The 24,906-nt window shown below is 44.7% G+C and overlaps 1 protein-coding gene and 1 non-coding gene across 2 annotated transcripts in view; one reads left to right on the top strand and one right to left on the bottom strand.

Moving 5' to 3' along the window:
* The window catches only part of LOC144171189 (uncharacterized), a 77,216-nt gene that overhangs the window by 25,153 nt on the left and 27,157 nt on the right, over positions 1-24,906 (bottom strand). The gene's annotated exons all lie outside the window — the stretch shown is intronic.
* On the top strand, positions 1,851-1,922 carry Trnar-ucu (transfer RNA arginine (anticodon UCU)). The gene has a single exon. It is a non-coding gene; the product is annotated as a tRNA-Arg (tRNA).

The raw sequence follows: 24,906 nt of genomic DNA on the forward strand, positions 1-24,906 counted from the left end.
TGTGCGCGTGCGTATGTGTGCGCGCTTTACGTGGAATTTTTTTCTTTTGGGATTGTTTTATAATTGGGATTCAGGCAGCATTCGCTCTTGGTTGTCGTACTAAGCCCGATGACGAAGGGGCCCTGCCCGTTGTCGGCGGTATTTTTCTGCCGCGTCTTCTTACACGCTTGGCTAGGGACCCTCAATGGACCGTGAAAACGAAGCCCTACCTTGCCTTATTTGAAAGAACTGCCTTTGGTGACTCGTTACACTCCATTATGACCTCAAGAGCAAATGTTTTCTCAAGCAGGGGTGAGAAACACCTAAAAACTTTCACATTTTCTGCTACAGAGCATCAGCAGTGACGTAACAAGGAAGTAATTTAAACAGTATGGACAATGCCTTCAGTCATTGTTAGAATCCAAGCGGTATAATAAAACGGAGTGAGGGACACCCGTAAATACTACAGTCGTGTCTCTCGGCGGTGGCTTTATGTAGTCTCTAGGACGACAATAGGGGGGTGAAAAAGAAGCTGGTACGTTTTCGGTTGCATCTGTACTAAATTTTAATAAATGACTTTACCATTGAACCAAGCTTATTCAAAAAACAGTAGTTCGAGTGAAGAAAAATGATTGAGTTTTTTTGGTGAATTTAAAGTATGCAAAGCTGATTCTTCGCACTTCGCTAATAATTCAGCTATCAACCGGTTCGTGAACCGGGTCAAGCTTCCGAACCGGTTCGCGAACCAGTTCGGCGGATGATTTAGTCGAACCGGGACTGAACCGCAACGAAATGAATTTGCCCGACCGTGAACCGTAACCGAACCGGTATTTTTTCGTATTCGATACACTAATTTATATATATATATATATATATATATATATATATATATATATATATATATATATATATATATATATATATATATATATATATATATATATATATAGGGTTTGGAAATGAGGGGCTCGTTAGGAAATACGGAAAGAAATGCTAGCAGTCTACAACGCCAAAGAAGGCATAGGGGAATTGTTAGAGTATTTTTTACCGTTAGTGACATTACATTATTTTTTTATTAATTACCTGAGAAAGAAAGAAAGAAAAACACGCGCCCAGAGTGGGGACCGAACCCACGCCTTTCGATTAGATCTCCAATGCCTTACCAATTCGGCTATCTGGGCGACTGTGTTCTCCTTCACTTTCTAGGGTATTTATATTTGCTACAACTGTATCTGACGCTTGAGGGTGGTAGCCAGCGCCACTCAGACTATACGGGGAGAAGGGGACCTTCTTTTTCAACCCGCTGGGCGTGACGTGGACGTCTACAGCCTGTCATAAGCGGGTAACTGGCGGGAAACCCTCTTATGCTACCTTGGCATCAAGGCTGCCAGAACCGAGGCCCTCACTAAGCTTTCGCACGATAATAGGGTTTGGAAATGAGGGGCTCGTTAGGAAATACAGAAAGAAATGCTGGCAGTCTACAACGCCAAAGAAGGCATAGGGGAATTGTTAGAGTATTTTTTACCGTTAGTGACGTTACATTATTATTTATTATTATTAATTACGTGAGAAAGAAAGAAAGAAAAACACGCGCCCAGAGTGGGGACCGAACCCACGCCTTTCGATTAGATCTCGAATGCCTTACCAATTCGGCTATCTGGGCGACTGTATTCTCCTTCACTTTCTAGGGTATTTATATTTACTAGTTACCCGCTTACGACAGGCTGTAGACGTTCACGTCACGCCCAGCGGGTTGAAAAAGAAGGTCCCCTTCTCCCCGTGTAGTCTGAGTGGCGCTGGCTACCACCCTCAAGCGTCAGATACAGTTGTAGTAAATATAAATACCCTAGAAAGTGAAGGAGAACACAGTCGCCCAGATAGCCGAATTGGTAAGGCATTCGAGATCTAATCGAAAGGCGTGGGTTCGGTCCCCACTCTGGGCACGTATTTTTCTTTCTTTCTTTCTCAGGTAATTAATAAAAAAATAATGTAACGTCACTAACGGTAAAAAATACTCTAACAATTCCCCTATGCCTTCTTTGGCGTTGTAGACTGCCGGCATTTCTTTCTCTCTCTCTCTCTCTCTCTCTCTCTCTATATATATATATATATATATATATATATATATATATATATATATATAGCCTTAGAAACGAAGAAAATAAGTGGAGAAAAACGCGCGCCCAGAATGACGACCACACCCACGCCTTTCAAATTACGGGTCCGATTCCTTACCAAGTCGGCTATCAAGGCGGCTGTCTTCCACCCAATTTTCGTTCATTTATGCTAACGTTACTGTATCCTGCGCTTGGGGGTGGCAGCCAGCGCCGCTCCGGCAAGTCGGTGTGAATGATTTTTTTTAACCCTCTGACCGTGACTCGAGCATCTGCAGCTTGTCAAGAGCAGTCGACTGGCGGAAATTCTTCATATGCAACCTTTGGCACCAAGGCTGCCTGAACCGAGGCTCTCGCTATGCATGTAGCTTGGCATAATTAGGAATGAAGGGTTCGTTGAATGAACTAAGAAAGAAAATCCGGCTTTCAAGAACGCCAATGTGGGCTCAGGGGTCGTAGTTAGTCATTTCTTATGTTTAAATACGTGAATGTTCGGAAATGGGGAAAACATGTATGCCCTACGGCGAAATATAAATATATAGTATTTACTCGATTCTGAGCACCCTCTTTTTTCCACCATCGCGATTCACAAAGTTAGGAGGGGGGGGGGGGGGTGCTTTGATTAGAAAAACCTAAATTACACCCCCCCCCCCCCGCCACTTTTTTTTTTTTTTGCGGCCGTATCTTGAAGAGACGGGCGCAAAAAATAATGTCGTATTTGGCGAACATTCAAAAGTAAGATAGGTACAGACAGTGGATCCACCACTTACGTATGATACCAGTCACCCTCACTACCATTCGAGTAAGTTGTGCCGCTTGGGCCGCCGCTTTGAGTATCCCCCAGCAGGTCATCTTATGTTCAGTTAAGTGGCTTTTAATTGGAAACTTCATAAATGACTTGGCTGCAACCTCAATTCGGACCTGTTCGCATGCGTCTGGAATGCACCTTGCAATGGTCGCTTAGATTCGTAGGCAAACATTTTTTGAAATTTTTTTCTCGAAAGTGGGGGAGGGTGCTTAGAATCGCAAAAGTAAGGTATATATATATATATATATGTGTGTGTGTGTGTGTGTGTGTGTGTGTGTGTGTGTGTGTGTGTGTGTGTGTCAAAATACGGCTGAAAAAAAAGTGGCGGGGAGGGGTAATTTAGGTTTTTCGAATCAAAGCACCCCCTAACTTTGGGAATCGCGATGGTGGAAGAAAGGGGGTGCTTAGAATCGAGTAAATACGGTATGCCTATACATAAAGTAATCCCTCGTTAACTCGAAGTCCTAAAATCCGCACAAAATTTCGAGATAATTTCGCATGCAGTTTGTCTTGCATGTGCTATTCCATACCGCAGAAGCATACTCGAGCTGCGGACGTCAAAAAGTCGTGTACAGCTTTAGCAGAGAACCCGGTTCGTAGAACTCCTTTGAGAGCCGAGAAACAACGCCAAGGGATCGGAGGGCTCAGGGCCCACCGAGTGATATCCCGGATGTTCGGGGAGAAGGTCAACTTAATGTCTAAGTTAACACCAAGGCCCTTCACCTCCACGACACGTGGTAGCGCGTCACCGCTAATGTTGTAGGAGAACAATATGCTGTCAGTTTTTCTTGTGTGTGTCATTACCTTAGTTTTTGATGTATTTGTGAGGAATTTGTCGCATGAGCACCAATACAAAGAAGATGTGGTCGCTCGCTGGAGAGCGGAACAGCTGGCAGTGTTTGAATCAACTTTTAAAATTTTGACATCGTCAGCATATAAGAGAAAGTAACAATCAAGAGGACTGTGATTTGGGCGAGTTGGTGAATGTTCATGATTGACAATCCAGCGCGCAAAAACACGGCACAAAAAAAAAGTCTAACTCTCGTTCTTTTAACTGTCCAACTGTCTAACTCTCTCTTTTACCTGTCTAACTGTCTAACTCTCGTTCTTTTTTGTGCCGTGTTTTTGCGCGCTGGATTGTCAATCATGAAAGTAACAATCATCGATTACTGAGGAAATATCATTTGTGAAAACTGAAAAAGAACTGGCCCCAGAACAGAGCCCTGAGGTCTCTGTTCTGGGGCCACGTTTGTGGTTCGTTTGCATGCAAACAGAGCCCGTTTGCGTGCACGAAGCATGTACTATACGATAAATAATTACATAAAAGGGGTGTGAGGGATGGTTGTAAATCGAGTTGACACAGCATTTTAAATAATATATCGTGGCAGGCGACATCAAAAGCCTTGCTCAAATCGAAGTATACGACATCGAGTTGTCCCCTCCCCTGCACTGCTTCCGAAGCATGCAACATAAAATGTACAAGATTGGTGGTGGCCGATCTCCCAGCCAGAAAGCCGCGTTGCTGAGGTAATAATATAGCTTTTACACTGAAAGTGAATAGTATGTGTAGTACGGTCTCAAAGAGTTTTGGAGCCGCGCAGAGAATAGAAACCGGGAGGTAGTTTGTGGGGTCTAATTTAGACCTTGACTTAAATATAGGAACAACCCGCAGTTTTCGAATGAGTGGGGATCTTGCCGGTACTGAGGGAAGTTTGAAATATACGCGTGAACACCGGAACAAGAAGATCCCCAAACGTCTTCAATACTACAAAAGGAATGCCGTCAGGGCCACACGAAAATGACGGCTTAACTCGCTTTAGAGCTTTTGACACGTGACTTTCCGATACAAACCATTCTGAGCTTTTCTACCCCAGAAACATTTGAGGGGGGCAGGCTGCACTTTTTTTGCCTATTACTGAACGTAATTGTTGCACAAAGGTGTTAGGAACGTCGGGAATGCTCTCACCCCTCTTGTCAATGAGGTTTATATTTCTTGGGTAATTTTTGGAAGTTTGTGCTACGGACGTGACCCCAGAAAGCCTTAGCATTGCGTGGCTCATCATCTTCAACTGCGGCAATGTTACTGGACCTATCACGCTTAAGAAGATATCTACAAAGAGACCTGAGTAGACGAAACTCGCTCTGCCACCTCTCTTGGCCAGTTTTCTTTGCTTGTTTGTGAGCTCGACTGTTTCTTCCAAGGATCTTTCTTAGTTCAAATAGTTCAAATGAAAACCAGTACGGATAATTGCTTTTCTTTTGAGTTTTTTAGGTACAAATCTGCTTAAGCAATCGTAAAGAATTTTGGTGAAAAAGTCAGTCATTTCGTCAACGTCAGTGAGGGTGCCCAATGGAGGGCAATCCATGTCACGGAGGAAGTGAAATAAGCCAATATAGTCCCCACGAGCAAAGTTGTAACCACAAATATAATAATCAATCAATCAATCAATCAATCAATCAATCAATCAATCAATCAATCAATCAATCAATCAATCAATCAATCAATCAATCAATCAATCAATCAATCAATCAGTCAATCAGTCAATCAATCAATCAATCAATCAATCGTTTATTAACGTGCCCAGGAACAGCCGGAGAGCGTTTGTGCTGGCGCACGAAGAAAAAAAAGAAAAAACCGCAAATGTAAGATGCCCACACCTCACAGCTAATGCAGTTAAAAGACAGCAATACTGACACACGCACACAGAAATTACACACTGTCGTACACCAGAATATACATGCACCCACAGAAAACACAAACACACTCATACGCACAAAAACAAGTACAGTGCCTTGCAGTAAGGCATGTGACATCACGCCAGTGGTCGTCATACACAGGTAATTTCAAAAATATACATAAATGTTAACAAAGTTTAGTTGCACGGAAACGGAGTGAATCAAGATAGCTTATATGTAAGAAAAGGAGCATGGAAGGAATTTACATGTGGAGAAAACCAGACATGGAATAAGGGGAATATATAAAAAAGAAAGTCTTGTGTTGTCATCACTTCATGCTCAAGAGACCGCGTGTGAACAGAGGATAAAAAAGGTACAAGCTCACAGACATGTTTGCGGAACTGTGTCGAAGAATTATTAAATATGTCTAAATATTCGTTGTACTGATTGTACGTACACTGGAGGCAAAACAAGGGGCACAAGCCACGCAGACAGCTCGGATTAAAAAATGTGTCGTGCCTTCTGGTGGATTTTTGCGGCACATGGAGTGCAACATGTTGCCGCATTTCACCACAAGACACTGTGCCGTGAATGATTTTGAACAGGAAAAGAGAGAGAGAGAACAACATCTTTATTGGCCGGCTAGAAGTTAATCAGGGGTACCAGCCTCCTGAAGGGGAGGCAGCGCCCTCGATTGCTGGCGTGAACAGGAAAAGAAGATCAGCCTTAATACGTCTGGAGTTTAAGCAGTCTAGTTTAAGTAGCGCGAGTGATAATAATAATAATAATAATAATATTAATAATAATAATAATAATAATAATAATAATAATAATAATAATAATAATAATAATAATCAATCAATCAATCAATCAATCAATCATGTTTATTTACGTGCCCAGGAACAGCCAGAGGCCTGAGTGCTGGCGCACGGGTAGTTACATGAAAAAAAAAATACACAAAATACAAGAAACATATAGCAAGAAACAAACAAGCGACAAGACACACACAAATTGAAGTAGTGAAAACGACAGAAATAAAGCACAGGCGGAGCCTGGGTACAGGTAAAAAATAAAAAAAGAAGAAGATGCCTATGTTGCTCTGCCCGTCGTAAAGGCCACACGACAGGCAGAGCAACAAAGTTTGACAGTAATACAACAAAAACAACGGCAAGAGTGTAGAGACAAATGAAAAAACGAACAAATGACAGTAAACAGTTTCAAAAATAGGCAAATATCAGTTGGATAGACACAACCGCAGAGAAATCAAATTCCAGAAAAAAAAGAACGACAGACATATCATAGGTGTTTAACATACTGTATTCAACAGCGTTGTACGGTAAACTGTAAAGGATTTCTGAAAGATGTCAAGGCGTTCAAAGAAGCGGTTGTAACAATTCTGTATAATAATAATAATAATAATAATAATAATAATAATAATAATAATAATAATAAAGTTTATTTTCCTTTTGTGCAAGGATGGAGCGGCCGCAAAAAGCTGCGTGACAGCTTGACGTGGCGGCTACCTCCCCCCCCCCCCCCCCCTTCTGTGTCAGCAGTGGTCGGTACACGTATAATGGTCTGTACATATTCCACAATTGTGCATATATTTGCAATCCAATGGGACTACAGAAGTTCAGTACCAAGCACTCTCAAGTGTTTCAACAAAATAACGTTTTTGTTACAGAGATACAAAACGCAGTCTGGTAGCATGGGTGTAATCAAAACACGTGCATAAACAAAAAATACGAGTCCCTAGTTACAACACAGGAGGCTACAAACGCAAGCTGGGCGACGATTACTAACCAATCATGGACAAATCATAGAAACAAACAAGAACAAGGACATAACCCCGTATTAGAAACAACAAGGACAGTTGGAACATGGCGGAAAGGGAGCACGGAAAAGGGCAACATAGGACATCACTCTCCGCGGTGACCCGGGGGCTAAGGCATTGTGCTGCTGAGCCCAAGGACGCGAATTTGATCCCGGCCGAGGCAGCCGTCTTTCGGATGGAGGCGAAAAGCGAAACGACGCGTGTGTCCAGATTTCGGAGCCCGTTAAAGACCTTCAAGTGGTCTAAATTAAGTCGCGTAACGCCTCCCACCCCCTGCACCTCATTTTTTTGCAGAGAAGCGGTTTATGGCTAGGGTTTCGTGGATTTTCATGTTCGTCAACATATCTCGGGCGGCGAACCAAACTCTATCATGAATACTCATCAGAAAACGGCTCTAACTCCTGTTTTGTCGGAACATTTCCAAAAAACAATGATATTCCCAATGGCCCCCCCAAGACGACTCTATCGTCACCCCGAGTTTCATTTACTTGCAGTTCGCAGGGAAGTTGTAAATATTAGAACTTCCGTCTGCTCTCAATACGGGAGGAATAAAGTTGAAGAGAACGGCTGTGAATTTGTTTCATCGAAATTTCTCAACAAAAAATTAAAGCCGTTCCACTCAACGTGAAAGCTGTCGGGAAGTGGATATCCAGCCAAGATAAGGCCTTACGCCAAGAGGGACTGTGGCGCCCTCTCTTGAGTAGTTCCAGTATTAGCCTAGCGTTTATCGTGGCCTCCGCGATTTGCTGCCGCCGGTAGCCGGTCGCGGAGGCCACGGCGTTTATACCGAAAGTAGTCAAGAGAGTGCGCTGCAGCCCCTGAAGCTGGATTGAGTTTTCATTATTTTTGAGGGATTAATGTGAAAATTCATAATATTTTTCTAATTTTACATTAATGTGTGCTTATTTGCAGCCTACCAACGGCGGCGTCTGCGACAACAGCGCTGCTCGACGATCACCGACAACACTTGACACGCGAGTAACGAGTGCCTATGCGGCGCAATGAGTAGACATTAGCTTCGTAGCGCGAGGGACCCAGTATCCATCCCGACCAGGAGAAGCGGTTTTCTTTACGAAGCCTCTGTTTGAGTGCCTTACACCATATCCCCGGACGTGCTACGGCGACAAGCCGGACCCGTAGGGTGCTCCGCACTTAAAATAATATGACAATTGGCCACTAAGACTACTTTGTGATTACGCTGAGTGTCATTTACTTATCTTATAAGTTAGTTAATAACAAAGGAGTTTGTACCTGTGTTTAAAATCCTGTGTCACCTTTGTGTCGTGTGTTGATCGGTTTCACTGGTCGTTCACATGTATGCATGGAGTGGGATGGCTCCCGGTTTTTAACAAACGACATCGGCGTTAGGTGAGAAACTTTGATGGCCTGAACACTACAGCTGCGTGAGAGGAAACACAGGAAGATAATTGGGCAATGGGACGGCGCAGCATAAGGGATATTCTAATCTTCAGCGACAACATGCTTTTCAAAACGTGCTGGATGCAGAGTTTATGAAAATGCATCAAACTGATAAAAGAAGTCAATTTCGGCACGGGAGCAGTCAATGATAGCGCTGTCACGGGAAAGGAAATCCCAGCCCAAGATGACTTAGTGACGGCATGCATGAGTGAGAGGGCGATAAACTCATTGCTGTGCGGAACATCGTGATTAAGCACCCGGCATGCACGCCTCTACTGGTTGTATGGGCTGCGTTGTTGCAGTGCGTAAAGAGAGCCCAGAATGTGGGGTCGCAACCTCTTTAACGCACCGGCAAAACGTTGAGTGAATGACTGAAATAGCCGCTCCAATTTCGGTACATGAGTGGTGACGTCGCTTTCGAGGGAGCAAAGTTAGGCCGTGGACAGATCGCTGACGATGCAGCACCTGGCTCCGGAACTGCAACGCTCAGTTTTCCGCTTCAGCGGTGTTGGGTCGCCGGCACATCGGAGAGAGTGAACGGCGGTGCGAGGATGCAGAGGGAAGTCCGTCGAAGTCATGGCGGTCGGTGCGGCGACGGAACTTATCGCGGACGCCGTGGTATGCATGTGTATACGTATATGATATATGTGTGTGTGGTATATACACGAGTCACGCGAGCCGCCTGGCTTTAGCGAACCTGGCTGTAGCGAACCCTTCCGGAAAGGGGCAAATCTGTGGTTACGCACCTACAACGGATCTGCAACAGACTGTCCTTCTTGCAGCAAAGCTGTTATAGGCCAACCCCCCCGTTTTATTAGAGAGTTTTAGCTAACCGTTTTCGACGGTCCGCTCCGGTATCTGCGGCACGCTCAGCGCAACCGGAGCCAATGCCGTTCGCGGCCAGGCGTGCCACGCATGCGCAATGGCGCTCCCGCTTGCTTTCCGAGCGGAGCGGACCGTGAAAGACGGTCAGCTAAAACTCGCTATTGTTTGCGTCCGCAGGACGAGAAAAGGCACTCATTCTCTCAGCTCCCGGACAGGTGTTCTTTATTACGGTCTTTCTTTTTTTTCTTTTTCAGTACCGTGAGCCCGGCTTTAACTTATACTTGGTCTTTTTAGGGATCTGCGTTTCTTTGCATCTAGAAGAACCGATGGCCGGATTTTAACGGCGTAGCTGTTTAAAAGGAGCCATGCAGACAAAATGCAAGTTTGGTTAATTCGAAAGATTGCCTCGTTAGAACCTTACTGACACCACTGTTAACGTAAACTTCGCTCAAATAAGCTACGTAATTAGGAAAAAAGGGAATGTCCATGCGACTCACTAGCTCATTTCCCGCACTAGAACATATGACGTCATGTGTACAGCCATGCGATTGGCTGAGGCAGGTTAGGCAAGTTAGGCAGGGCTGATAAGATTGCCGAACGATTTATTTTCGCCTAAGTGTAATGCATATTTATTTATAGCAGTAATAATGGTGGGGTGAAAAAATGAAATTTACGAAAGTATACATGTAAACATAGAAGTACCAGCGCCTACTGCTGTTGGTGCTGCACACACTATGCTTGTTATAGCTGCACAGCATACCGGCGCTTTTAGGTTGTCTCAGAAGACACTGGCCGATTGGCGTAAGCCACATTCTCTTACATGACCCTCTTTATCGAACATACTCCATGTTCCACAAAACGATTATTAGCAACCGTAAGAAAAACAAGGCAGATGCAAAAACGGTCACAAACAAAGCAAAGGCGAATAGCGGCGCGGAGCTGTATGGTGGCGCCAACTAGGAGACTGATGGTAAACAAGGCTCCAGTGTCCGCTACAGACTGAAGAGCGCACCTGAAGTTCGCTTGAATACCTGTCCATGGGACTTCATGGCAGACGTCACGAAACACACGCTTTGGCGGGAGAATCAAAAGTTTAATTTAAATTGGATTAATTTCTCAGTGAATAAAGCAACACTTTCTGAGGGAAAAGCGCTGGGGCAATATAAAACACGAAATGCTTCGAATAAATCAAACTTTTATTTTGTCTTCACGGCCTCTTTAAGTGTTCTCCTCTCATGCCGTAAGCGCATCCTCTCCCTATACGGTGTCCTGTTCGCTTCCGGCGTTTCATATTTTGGTATAAGACGGCATATACTTCCTCTAAAAAATGCCTTCCTAGCAGTGCATTTGGGTTCAGGAGTGAAGCCGTCTTTAAACATATCTGAGTATGGTCTTTATGAGCTGGCTTCTCCGCATTATATGCGGCACAGTGAAGCGTAATCATAAAAAAAAAGAAGAGAACGTGGCAGGAGGAGACCACCGTCGACGATCGGGCCGTGATCGCCAAGCGTTAAACGCAATGCCGGTCGGGACTCCGAAGGCCGTAAACACAAGATGTTTGCTTCTCCGATGCGACGGCGCAGTTTGAGCGTAAGTTTGTGGCAAAACGGCTCGGCGTCGCTTGTGCGGTGTGTGACCGTTTGTGATTATCGTTACCACTGTAATCCGCACACAGCTCTGCTCTTCATCCACGCTCACATAATGGAATTGTGCTGATTTTTTTTCGCGTGCATATAGGAATTTTCAAATGTTTGAAACAACGTGAAAAAAAAAAACACGCGCCCTGTGCGTGTATATATATATATATATATATATATATATATATATATATATATATATATATATATATATATATATATATATATATATATATATTATATATATATATATATATATATATATATATATATTATATATATATATATATATATATATATATATATATATATATATATATATATATATATATATAAAATGTAAGCACGTACGTACATACATACGTATGTCGATTGACGATTTGTATAAACAAAGTGGTGTATTTCGTACGACAAACACGAAACGAATACTCAAAGAAATGATCAGAATAAGTGTGCAGTATCCATAAAGACCAAATAGTTAATCCAAGCTGATTTACGTTTTTTATCGATTTTGTGTCTTAAACTTTTTGTTTGTGTTCATACCCCCATATATGTCTGTATTGTTTGGGAATAAACAATTGTTCCATTACGGGATTTAGTTGTTTTCCTAATGGAAGTGGCTGTGGCCGGGATTTACCATTTCGATATTAATTAATGTGGTATTCCACTTCCCTTCTTTACATTTCCTTGTTTAACAAATGTTGAAATTTGTACTTTTAGTATTATGCATGAAATAATTAGGAGTAATACATGGGGGTCCTGACTTTCTGTTTCTTACGCTGGACAATGTACAGCATACACGTATAAAAATCAATAAATTACTAATTTTGCTGCCTTTTATGTAATTTAAAGTTGATGTTTGTTTCATAAACTGCCAGGTCGCTTTTAAGTAGTACTTGTTTAGATTTATCTGAAAAGTTAACAGTAGAAAGGAACGAAGATGAGCAAATAAATTTGTACGGCGTGAAAAAATAAAAAAAAATGTAAATAAAACTACGGATATACGACCAAAGCGGGACGCTAGACACTGCACAGTTCTCCCCTAAAAGTTGCAGCAATTTATATGATTGAGACAAGTCATACGACCGCCTGTTCTTTACCAATAAAAATGGGCTTCCTCGAGCGTCACTCAAATTTAACAAATTGTGGAGGAGGCAACCATGATTTTTATACGCGAAAAAAGTTGTTAGCTATACTGTATCAATGTGTAAGAGCCAGAATAAATGAAAAAAAATTAAATTCCATAAATTAGAAGGTGTGTTTCTTATTTTAACAATAATAGAAGCCAGAACAACGAGCATAAAATTGCTCCACCTTAACCTTCTCTTCCGTACAAAGATTAACAAATGTTTTCCGACCATTTTGCCCGTGCGCTTTACTTCAAAATAAATCCATTCCTGCAAAGTCCCCCCCCCCCCCCCCCCCCTTTGAAAGGTGACTATTAAATAAACATGTAAAGTCGCAAAAAGAGGGAAGGAATCGGTTTAACTGAAGTCGTGAATATTGAATGGGGCTCGTCCAAACAAAAACGCACAATACGGAGGACCTAAGAACTGCAAACTTCAGACATTTGAAGAGAATGGTGTATTTTTACAGCGACAAATAATTTCCTAATGTTGTGCGCGACTACACCGATGAAAGCATTATTTATATTGGAGTAGAATCTGGCTAAACAGAACTATACGGGGACAGTAGTAAATCCTGTTCGTTTTGAATAATGGGATATTTGCTGAAAAGTACAAATAAAACCAACCGACGACTAACTGGATCTTCCGCTGGAGCAGCCATTCCTTTTAAGCGATTTGTTTAAGAGCGTTTGCCAATAACGTGAAAAATTCAGAAGCCGTAGGATGGTCCAACCTTGTCCGGGGAGTGTATTGTAAGTTTGTCTACTTGTTCAAAGATGGAAGTGTAGCGAATAGGTTCTTTGTACTACGTACTACTTCCTTTTTTTATACAAATTACATCGGTCTATAGGTGAGTAGCAGCAATGTTTTATTGGTTTTTGTCTATATTTCAGACGCGTTTCGTTTAGAAAACTCAGAATCTCTCAAAATAACGACTTCGAAGCGTGCAAAGTGAACCGCGCACGAAAATCGGTGCAATAGGGGCGAGCTACTTTTTCGGAAATTCTTTTGGTGACGACCTCCTAACGATATTATAAGTGCGCAAGATTTAAATTATAGGCTCTGTGTTTTTAGGTGCGTGCGTGCGTGTGTTATAAGGTTCCTAAGAAGGTTCCTAAGGTTCCACGTCTTTGCGACGGTCCTGGTCTTACTACGAATATTTAACAGCAGAAAGGCTGAGGTCAGTACATCGACACAGACTGAAAAAAAAAAAAAAATCAAGGAAGCTCACACTAACGCGTAAGACTTGAAGGTAGCGAAGCTGTACGCAACTTTCACGACCATCAAGACGAATTAAGTCCACGATGGCAGTCTATTTGCTTCTTCTTCGCTGCCACAACGTCCTTTTAACCCACCATTGTTGCTATAAGTGGGAGCTTATTTCTTCAGTTTTTTGGAAGCAACAATCATTGGACATCACCTTGGAGGGGCGAACGCTATGACGTGTCTTTATCGTTCCGAGCAAGTGCTGCCATGATTACGGCGAACGCTGGAGTTTCTTTTCTTTTTTTCAATCTTGGCCACTCTCCCTAAGTGGGTATTATTGGCTTGACAAACGTGCGCCGGGGACGCTGCGCGGTCGCTTCGAGGCCCGCACACTCGAGCGCTCGGCATTTTCTTTGTATTTATAACTGCGGCCACACGAAATAACGATTTGCTAAACAGCGTGGCTGTTAAAATTGGATAAGGGACCCACTACTGTGTAAACCAGCAATTCGGCGTGGAATATTTTCGGCTGTTTTATCCATACATTGCTGCTGTGGAAACGTAGGTCGGCCATCTTTTTGTAGGTGGGAAGCGGATGGCGGCTCTGTTATACCGCGGATTGGTGGCTACATTATTCGTGCACGACCGCTGTTTCTGGGTTCTCGAGCACTTAATGAGCGTTACCTACAGTGTTCATACAAAAAAAAAACTAAGCTTTTTGCTGGTTATCTTCCTCAAGCATTTTCTTTTTTGGGGAGGGGGAAGGGGGACATAACTGGGCCCGGTTCTTTTCTAAAAGATTTCAGTGGAATTTAGTCGAAGCATGCTTCAAAGAATTCGCTAAGTGGGAGTAAGTTGACACTTCCGATGCCGTGTTCGACCACCTATTTCAGCTGTCCCCTGGTATTTTCATTTTCTACAGTTCTTTTTTCTTCGGAACATTCGGGCGGCAATACAGATTCACAATACCGTTGTTAAAAGTTCTCTACACTGTAAAAAACTTTCAGTTCTTTGCGTCATCCGTAGCATTTGAGACACTGTGCATTACATGATCGTTCTCCTTTTTAGGCGCCAATATTAGGGGAATCAGCTCGGAGGAATGGCTGCAACCGTACTCGTGATGTCATTCGCAACACAAAATTGGGGAATCCTATACGTCCAGGCATCGCTTGTGAAAATTTATCTTCCAGCGTACGATCTAACTGATCGAGCTTACAACCAGATGGGGGGAGTTGCTCTGTCACCAGAACGAGAGATAGAGAGAAGTATTGATTTATTGGAGAGTTTAGCTCCAATCAAAAGAGGAGCTGGCTACTCCAAACACTGGAGTTATAAAAAGGTGTAGTGATTGCCTTAATAAACTGTAAGCTAACACCAACCACATTAAAACTGACAACCTTCTGAAAGATGCCACGTGCGCTGAGTGGAAAAAAAAATTAAAGCCTTTCCACTCAACATGAAGGCTGTCGGAAGTTCAGAGCGGTGATTCGCCATAATGGGCTGTAGCGCCGTTATCCTCTCACCGCTACCACCCAATGCAATTCAAATTTCCCGCCTTCGCAGTGCTCACGCGCCGACGTTGCATGGCAACTTTTTTTTCGCTTACTATCGTAAAAACCAACCCAACGAGCGTTCCTAATTAAATGAACGCGGGCGCTGGCGGTTTATTACGTACGTTTTGCCTCAAATGTACCTGAAGTTTTCTTTGTGCTAAAAAACGGGGAGATGTATGACAAGCGCCAGTTGTTCACGAGTTTCTAACGCGTATGACTATATAAACCGCTGCTACGACAGAAAGCCGTGTGCCTGTACTTGGGTCCAGCGAGCAAGCTACGACGACAAGGCGAGCCTTAAAGGGCTCTGCATTTAATACGCTATGTAGAACATATACACCCACATACAGCAATGTTGCCATAGCATGTATGAACCTGAAAGCACGGGAACGTTATCCAGTAAACGTATATTGACCTATATACAAAATCCACAAAATTGCGATAATGAAATATATACACAAACACACATCTTACTTTCAATAACCTCACCTGTGCTCATGACGTGTTGCAAAACAATGGCGGAAACTGAAGCTGTGCCTGCACTCACAATGTTTCGATATGACCTATACACCAATATTCTCAGTAAAGTTTTAAACTAGTGCCTTTATTACAAATCTTGCCCATCTCATTCACTATTGTCATGGCGCATTTTTGCCTCTGTCGGCCTTGCGCCATTAAACCTGAAATCATCATCAATGAAATATATACACAAATATTAATCGGTGTATAGTACATTGCATAACGCTCATGTGTGTTGTTACACTCGTCAAGGAGAACGTACGTGCATTTAGTAATGTTCGCATATCTGTGTTCCTTTCCCCAAAACGAGATTCTAGATAGTTCAGTTATGCGGGTGCTTGGGTCTGAGATGTCCTCCGATGCAGTTGGACGGGAATATAGGCGATGCTGTTGCTTTTGTATGATATCGGCGCTACCTATGTGACACAATTCAAATATGAGCGAAGAAACATTTTAAAGCGCACTATATTCAATTATTCAACAGCAAGCAACTTGAGTGTGCACTTGCACGGACATCCAAATCGGCGTTAGCCGAGGGCAACAAGTTGCTGTCTCCTCTGTGAAACTAGTGGGTTGCAGTTCCAGATTGACACCAGCAATGATTAGCCCCGTAAAAAAATCAAATATGTGTTTTACTCGCAGAAGCTACACCTGGGATATATGAGGCGTGCCGTAGTGAAAGGCTACAAAATAGTTCCGACCACGATCTCTGCGTACACCGACATTTCGACACACGGACGTTGTAGTTTCTTGCCTCCATCAGAAATACCGCCATTGCTGTCCGCATTCGACTTACGTCCTTGGGATGAACAGCTCAGCGGCTTAGTCACTGAACTACCGCGACGGGTGGCCTCGCAAAATTTAAAATGTTAAGGCTTAGAAACGAAATGACAACGGGGTAAAATGATCGATTAAAACGCGTCGAGCGTTCCACGGAGTGACAGACACGAAACTGTGTCTTTGTCGTCTTCCCGCCACCCCATGCTACTTCGGACAGCCTCTCCAATCGCGGCCGTTTTCACAAGTGTATGTTCTAACGAGAGGCCTAAAAGCACGAATGAGAAGAAACGGCCCACTTGAAAAAGTATTTGAGTGACTTCAAACAAACAAACAAAAAACGGTCACACGCAGTGGAAAAGAGTAACCAGAAGACCTGTGGTACGAAGTAAATATGAAATGTAGAAGTGAAAAGGAAAAATTTTCCGTAGCCAAAAGGCTGTAGTAAAAAAAGAAGCGGAGAAAACTGGCTAAAGAAAGAAAATAAATCGTTTAATGTCGTATAAACCGAGGTATATTTATGTTAAAGTACAGGGCACCAATGCCTGTTACCTAAGAAAATGGACATGAATAAGCAAATACTAGTAATACTGTAATGAAATTGTCAGTCGGCACTATAGTGTATGTATTTCTCACCCTCAACACAGATGTACAGCGCGAAAGACAAGGACGAGAAAGAACACAGGACCACCGCTGCGTTTCACCGCCTGCGTCTTCAAACCGTTTGCAGTACGCTCAGTTGAAACCAACTAGCTCACCGTCACACCTTAGCTCTTGAATATGAACGACCGCCTGGCTGTGGTTGCAGGTTTTATCGTTTTAGCAAATGAGCGAATTAAAAAAATCCTATATGTGGTTGGGGAAAAACATTGGAATGGTACTGAAAAAAAAAACGGAAGCGATCGCTGCCACAAAAGTAAACTAAACTTACTTTAGCTAAAAACTATGAAAAATTTTAGATACAAACACTCTTGCAGCCTACCACCGCATCGATACTAAAGAGAGCCTTATAGTCATAATTGTAATCATCGTATTTTTACTACGCAAAATCAAAGCCCCTTTCTTAGGAGAAAGGTCGCTAAAACGCAAATATTTCTCCCATGCGACCTGAGTAAAAGTCAAAGTTTAAAATGCAAACTGCTTCGACCGTGTCGTAATGGCGCTATCGGATAGACCTCGGCTTCACAGCGCGAGGGACCAAGGTTTGATTCCGACCACGGGAAGCGTTTTTAGGGCGAAACCCCTTGGGGGCTCCGGTTGTTGGCGTCTTATGTCGTCGTAGTAACCATCGTCTCATGTAGTCACGGTACCAAAACACCGGGACCCTCGTTTACGCCTTAAGCTAGAACGTAACACGTTTTAAAAAAACACCGGGGCACTCGTTTACGCCTCGCGCTGGAACTCTTCGTAACGCGTACTAAGAAAACACCGGGACACATGCTCACGGCTCGCGCTAGAACACGTCGTGCTTAAAGACACGAGAAAAACGCCAAAGCGCCCAAAATACGCTTATACACTGCATGCTTCGCCCCTTCCGAGGTTTCACATTAGTGGAGATGGCCCGAGATTTTTTTTTTTTTTTTTTTTTCTTGGGGCGCTTGATGTGCCTTTGTGGATACCCGTTGTGTAAGTTGGCTTTCGTGCATTGCGTTCTGGCGAAACGATGGCACGAGTGAGGCGCCGCGCCGCGTCTCATCGTCATAATCATGTCCCCTCTCGTTGTGTAAGGTTGGCTTTCCTGCTGTGCGTTTTCGCGTTCAACGCCACCAGCGAGGCATATATAGAAGCTGGTACATTGCAGAGGCAAGGAGTCTGCGTTATGTTCGCGCAAGTTATAAAGGTGAATAACCAGCGGCGCTCATTCCGGTGCAAACAGGCAACAGACAGTTAAGTTGTGGAAGCTACGACCCCGCCTCCCTCCTTTGGGTGCGTGTGAGTTTGGCGTGCGGGTGTGTAGAACCCGCTAAGAAAAGAAAGATCCAGTTTGAGTGAAGCAAAAATAGAGCGTCGTTCTCCTCTGGGCGTTCGCACACGGCAGTTGATAGCCTTTTGCGAGCCCGGGCAGGGAGCGGCAGGAGCAAAACTGCACCGGAAGGAATGGAAGCGTGACGTCAGTTGATAGAAATTGCTGAAGCGTAAAAGCGTAAAAAATGTGCGGCTGCGAGCGGCACGGTGCGCCGGGAAAAGCACAACAAATAGTAATGCGAAGCAGCTGAGAGAGCGTTCGAATTGTGGTCCTGTGCCTGCTCTTGCGTTGGGAAATATCTTGCCGCAAAATAGGGCTGGCGTTTGCAAAGGCCATGCCAACTCATCTTTTCGCTTTGTCGGTATTTTTCAGTTGTATATGAAATGTCGCTCCTTCGTTTTTTTTCGGGCATCCCATTTCGACGAAGGCCTAGCTTTTCCTGATAGGGAATGACGCGAACGTTTTCCACTACTTTGAAGGTACAGTTTCCATGAAGACACACTATATATATATATATATATATATATATATATATATATATATATATATATATATATATATATATACATTCTAGAAGGAGTCGAGCAGTGGTAGAAGAATGCTGTAGAGACGGCAAAACTGCGCCAGAACTTGCTCAGGCACATGGTCAAACCTGAAAATCCTAAAAACTAAAGGAAGCATTGAGAGTTAGCGGCAAAAAAAAAGTAAAATGGTGTACTTCCGCCAGCACGAACCATGTTCAGCGCTATTGCTGGGAGATCTAAGCGACGAACACGTCGCGTGCTGCCTTCGAGCAGATGTGCGCTCTCAGGGTTTATGTACTGATAACAGGAACCGAGGAACGTTTTTATTATCTCGTAGCTAGTTTTTTCTTTCCTTCCTTCCTCGGCTGTGAAATGGCGTTTCTCTCTTTGCGCACGCTGGTTTGTATTATCATTACTTTTACTCCGATGGGAAATGGCTGCCCAAATAGGCGCCGCACTGTCGCAAAGTGTGTGGTTTTTTTGTGTGTGTGACGAGAAAAATTAGAAAGAGTTCGAAATAATGAGTCTGAAGCGCTTCCCAGGAGGCGGGAATGTGACTTTCCCACAGTGACCTTGGCACGGATTTTTCTCTCCCCGACCGACCGCACCAGCAGTGTGTCTGTCAGTGCATTTTTCTTCGCGTGTTGGCAACGTCCCCTTTTCCTCCTCTTTTTGCGGCTGCTTTTGTTTTGTGAATTGCGTCAGCAACGACAACCTCCCAGCATAAATACTCAAGCATTTTGGGGGCAAAGGTAGCGACGACAGGTTAGATCACGTTGTACTAATGTCGGCGAAGAGCACCTGTTCATACGAAAACAAACCAGTTGGACTTGTGTAGCCAACAGCGAGGCAAAATTTGCGAAGGGGTTTAGGCAAGGTGGGATCATTGTTAGCAAACGTCATTTCTGCTACCAATCGTCGCGTGTAAACCTCAAGTCAGATGAGGTGCCAGGCAAACCCATGTTACTAACAGACAGTTTTGGGTACCGATCCCAGGACGCACCTAAATGAGACCATCCTATAGCTTCTGTGGAGACCAAACAAAAGAGGAACAATGAACTTAATTCCCGCAATCTAGCCATGACAAATTATTTTAAATACGATAGCATTAGGGGCGTGGCAGAATATGACCTGGGAAATAAAATGTTTTCTTGATATATTGATATAGGAATATAGAAAGGGATAGGCATGGTTCCACCCCTTATCGTGCACAATGGGGCAATATGACCCCACCCACAAAACTGCGAGGGTTCGCCCGTAAATTCTATCGCATTTAAAATTAGTGCGGTGTTGCACTTTTCGAGAAATTTGGTTGGGGTTCCCTTCTAATCCTCCTGCTATATTCATGTTCCGGTGAACCGCCTGCGCTGCGTCGGCGCGTTAAACACTACAATCAATCAATCATTCATGTTCCGGTGAAGGAAAACCTCCGTTCATCGATCCTATTCGTTTCGACTGATTTCGATTGATTATGAGGTGAAATCGAGCAGAGGAGGTGTCCATTGCCCTAGCCATCGCCTACCCCGAGTGTACGGCTGGGCTCTGCGATTCTAGGATGGCAGTGAAAAACTACGCCAGAGGACGATTGTGTGGTGAAGCCGCGCGTGTGTTGCATGTGGCCGGTCTCGCCAGTGAAAATCGCTGTTGTGATCAAGTGGTTTCCGGCGAACATGGGCAGTGTTGTGTCGGATCGCGGCAACGCAAACCATAACAAGACAACGAACACGGTGGCACGAGGACTAACCAACCGTATCACTGCTGCTGCTGTCGACCCGACGTGGTGGTGGGAAACCAAGGACAGAATGACCTCTTACAACGAAATCGTGAAGTGGTACAGACTAGAGAGAAGGACTATGCCGCCACCTCATCCGGGCTTGACCCGTGAGGACCCCGATTTGCAGCGCCACCTACCTAATAACGTGCCACGCTCGGACGTCACCTTACTTTGTCGCCTGTAGCTAGGTGTTGCCTTCACCGGGGCTTACTCCTACACCATTGGAATGGCCAACAGCCCTGCTTGTGATGTGTGCGCCACCGAAGGGACGATTGAACACCTTCTGTGCCATTGTGACCGATTCATAACGTCGAGGCAACAGCTCTCCACCACACTTCGCCGACTCGACGACCACCCCTTTTCAGCACAGACAATTTTGCGTCATAGGCGTTGTCCGTCACAGGCTGAAAAGGCTACGAAAAGCCTTACTTCGCTTTTTGAAGGACACGGGCCTGTCTGAACGATTGTAGAGACATTACTACTGTGCAGTGCCCTTAGTTCGCCAATTTTATCAGTGTACCGCCTTAGTTTTGTGCATTTTCTGGTTTTGTGTGTGTCCTTTGTACCGCCTTTTTAGTTGCCTTGTCACGCCTTGTGTTTTTCCTAATTTTCTTCCTTTCATTTTATTCTTTAATGTATACCACTGTCCTTTCTTTCCCTTTCATTTCCCATATCCTCTCCCCCCTGCGTAGGGTAGCCAACCGGACAGTATCCTGGTTAACCTCCCTGCCTTTCCTATACTGTTCTTTCCTTCCTTCCTTCCTACGTGACCATCATCACCGACTCTCAGCAAGCCTGCCGCCTCTACCAAGCCGGCCTAGCCGCGCCAACAGCCATTTACCTCCTTAAACGCCTCCCTGAAGACACTGACCTCCCCATTGTCTGCTCCCCCGGCCACTGCGACCTGGCAGGGAATGAGGTGGCCCACGCCGGAGCCCGCGCACTCATTACCCGGGAACTTCCCTCGCCTCGCCTTGACCAAGCAACTCCATCACCTTCCGACCCAGCAGCCCTGACACCTCTCCAACCCACGCACAACTCCATCCTCTCCCACTACACCAACTCTCGACGGCGATACCCACCTCCCCACCTTTCCCTCACCGCCCAACAAGCCTACATCCTCCGCTGACTACAGACCGAAACCTACTACAACCACATCATCCTATCCTACATTTCCCCTTCCCTCTTTCCACCCGACTGCCCACATTGTCACATCCCTCTCAATACTTACCGCCTCGTCTTCTCCTGCCCCTAACACTCACATTCCTACCCTTCCCTTCTCCTGAACAGTAGAAGTCCGAGCTGACCAGCTCCGCACCGGAGCGCCAGGTCGCCCTGGTGCGGCGCGCCCTGGAGCCAGCCCGAACAAGAGGCCTCCTGGACCTAGGAGGCTAACCACACCCCTCTACCCCTTCCCTTTAAGCTCAATAAACGTTATACCACCACCACTACCACCATCTTCCTGCCCACCTCTTTCTGGGCCTTCTTTTCAGGGTTGTACACGTTCCTCTAAAATAGGAACGAAAGCTCGTCCCTCGTTCCTTCCCAATTTTGAAACGAGTTCCTGTTACAAGTTCCTTTATTGCGAAAGGAACGCGTTCCAGTTCCACTTCGAACATTGGAACGTGTCGTTACATTAACGTTACATTTCATTTTTAAAAATTAAAATACGGTGTTGGATAATCCTGAGGGGAAAAAATTGGCCCCGTATCTGCTCCTTTCGTTGCAAATGTCGTCAAAAGACGATAGTCTTTGTAGACATTTGCCAAGGCAATGCCCCCCTTTGCTTTTTCGCTCACCTCTCATGCTGTTCCTGTTCCGGCGCGCTCATCCCAAGGTAAACACACAAAAGGTTTGCTCAAGGCGATTTGAATTTACCGCGTTCCACTGCTACAGGCGGGGTTCCTCGATGCCAGTGCTGTAGTACGGCGGAGACGCGCGTGAATCGAGGCGGCCGACTTCAAGGTTTATACAACCGCGTTGCCGTGCTCCACGTGCGTTCCAAGCAGAACGTGAAACCTAGCTAGTGGAACCTTTCTTTGCTGTTGCCGCGTGATTTCTCATATGCCGCCAGGAGGCGGCGGTTTTCTGCAGTAGATGTAGAATATCATTTGCTATCGAAAAACCAAGCATCCAGGAATTTTTTAATAAAGGAACACTGTAAATGTCCCTTGAGTACTAATTTCCTGTCTTATATTTGTATTATGCCTGGTGCTTGTTCAACAAAGTTGACAAGGATGAACGTATAAACCGTGCTTAGACGTTTACATTTGGCTGTGACTATATAAGACTACTGCGCAGTAAGCATTTTACTTTGGCCGGGTGGCTGAATCTAGTTACAGACAGACAGACGGACAGACATGCAGACAGACCAAAATTTCTGGGTTTAAGTAGCCCAAGAAAGACTATCGTCTTTAATAAAGTGAGCAAATTAAAACTCGCATCGAACTACGTATATTATACGAATATGAACACCGCCGGCGGCAGTTTATCAGCAGATAAAAAGAATCCAAAGAAACACTCCTAGACGAATTTTTTCGGGGAGCACCTGACAAACTCAACACATGTCTAACTGCGCCCCTGATATATTAAGTTCGCATAAAAAAAACAGAGAAGTGCTTAAATCATCTCGGCTGAACATATCTTACTCACGAGGGGCTCCTCGTTCACTCTCGTTCGGTCAACTGAAAGGACTCAAACTTCCCTAAATTGACTTTCCAGCTCTCGCTCTGACTGTCCAAGAACACCAAACACTTCGGTTTTATTACTGAAAACCACGCCTCGAGGACCTACAAACTAACACACACTGGACCACTGATTGGCTAGGTAAACAAAAACCCAAAGATTTGTACACAAACAATCACGTGATCCACACTCTTAGTCTCATTTACAGGTATTCATCAAAGCACAAGTAAAACAGAGGTTGAAACCGACCAACTAAAGCAACTCTGAATGATGGCCGTCGACCATCGACCGGCCTCTTTCAGGTATTGTCCATATGGCGCGCGACGAAATTATGCCCAACAATGACGAAATTCCTGTCCTTTGTCAACACGACGCGTGTAATACAAAAGGACCTGGCACTCCCGTCGATCCACTCCCGCCAGATCGGCGATAGACCACGCCGTGACGAACTTCGAGCAGTACAACATCCCAAGATACTGCGGCGCGCCCATGGCTCTATTGATAGACGGTGATCCTTCGAATGACGTCACATCGAGCCTAACTCCTCCGAAAACAACGCACCCGCGCCTTGCGCGCACTACTGCGGTAATTACCCCTGAAAATATACAGATACGGTGGTTTCACGAGGGACCTGCAGCGCCGCTACCTTTCTCCGACAGCTAAACCGCATGAAAGCAAGCACAAGCTGCGGCTCGCTGCGTGGTTGTTCTTCTGCCTCGTTCTGACCTTCGAGAAACCACGTTCCCCTGTATAGGTGGACAATTTGGCCAGCTTATAGAAAGAGAAACACAGTAGCGACTTGGGGATTTTTGTACTCGAGCCTTGGCATCAGAAACAGCCAAATCCCAGCAATGTAACGTTTGCACAAGGAACGCCGTTACTGCCGTTCCTTCATAAACCTAACGAGTTACCGTTACAGTTCCAGCGACCCTTAATGGAACGGTGGCGTTCCTCCGTTCCTCCCAAAAGGAACTAGTTCCAGGAACGCCATTCCTTGAAACGCCGTTTCGTACAACACTGCTTCTTTTTCCCACTTCCCCAATCCTCAGCAGAGAAGCATTAAGGCGATCGTAAACTTCGGCAAAACTCTCTGCCTTTCCCACAAAGAGCCTTCTATTTCTTTCTCCCCCATTGATCTGTGGTAGTATGTCTTGGGTTGACAGATTTGGGCGGAAGCCGTACATCATGTGAAAGAGGCAGCCGCTGTCTTCAATGTGAGGCGAGAACCGGCTGTTGACCATGTGTTAAAACAGTTGGCCGGTGCATAAAGTGAGATAAATGGTCAGGTATTCGGGGTTCAGGGGTTTGCTGGGTTTTGGAATGAGAGTTACGTTCGCGTATTTCTACTTCGGAGCACGGAGTCCGCTATCCACGAACCATTGATGTAGTTTAGCAGATATTCTACGGCAACGTGATCCAGGTTGCAGAGTAGTTTGTTGTTTTTTGGGGGGATTTAGTTTTAACTCGGGGTGGTGCGTCACGT

Source organism: Haemaphysalis longicornis, unplaced genomic scaffold (genome assembly GCF_048455015.1).
Source record: "Haemaphysalis longicornis isolate Haplotype H1 unplaced genomic scaffold, Haemaphysalis longicornis Haplotype H1 scaffold_1, whole genome shotgun sequence".
NCBI lineage: Eukaryota > Metazoa > Arthropoda > Arachnida > Ixodida > Ixodidae > Haemaphysalis > Haemaphysalis longicornis.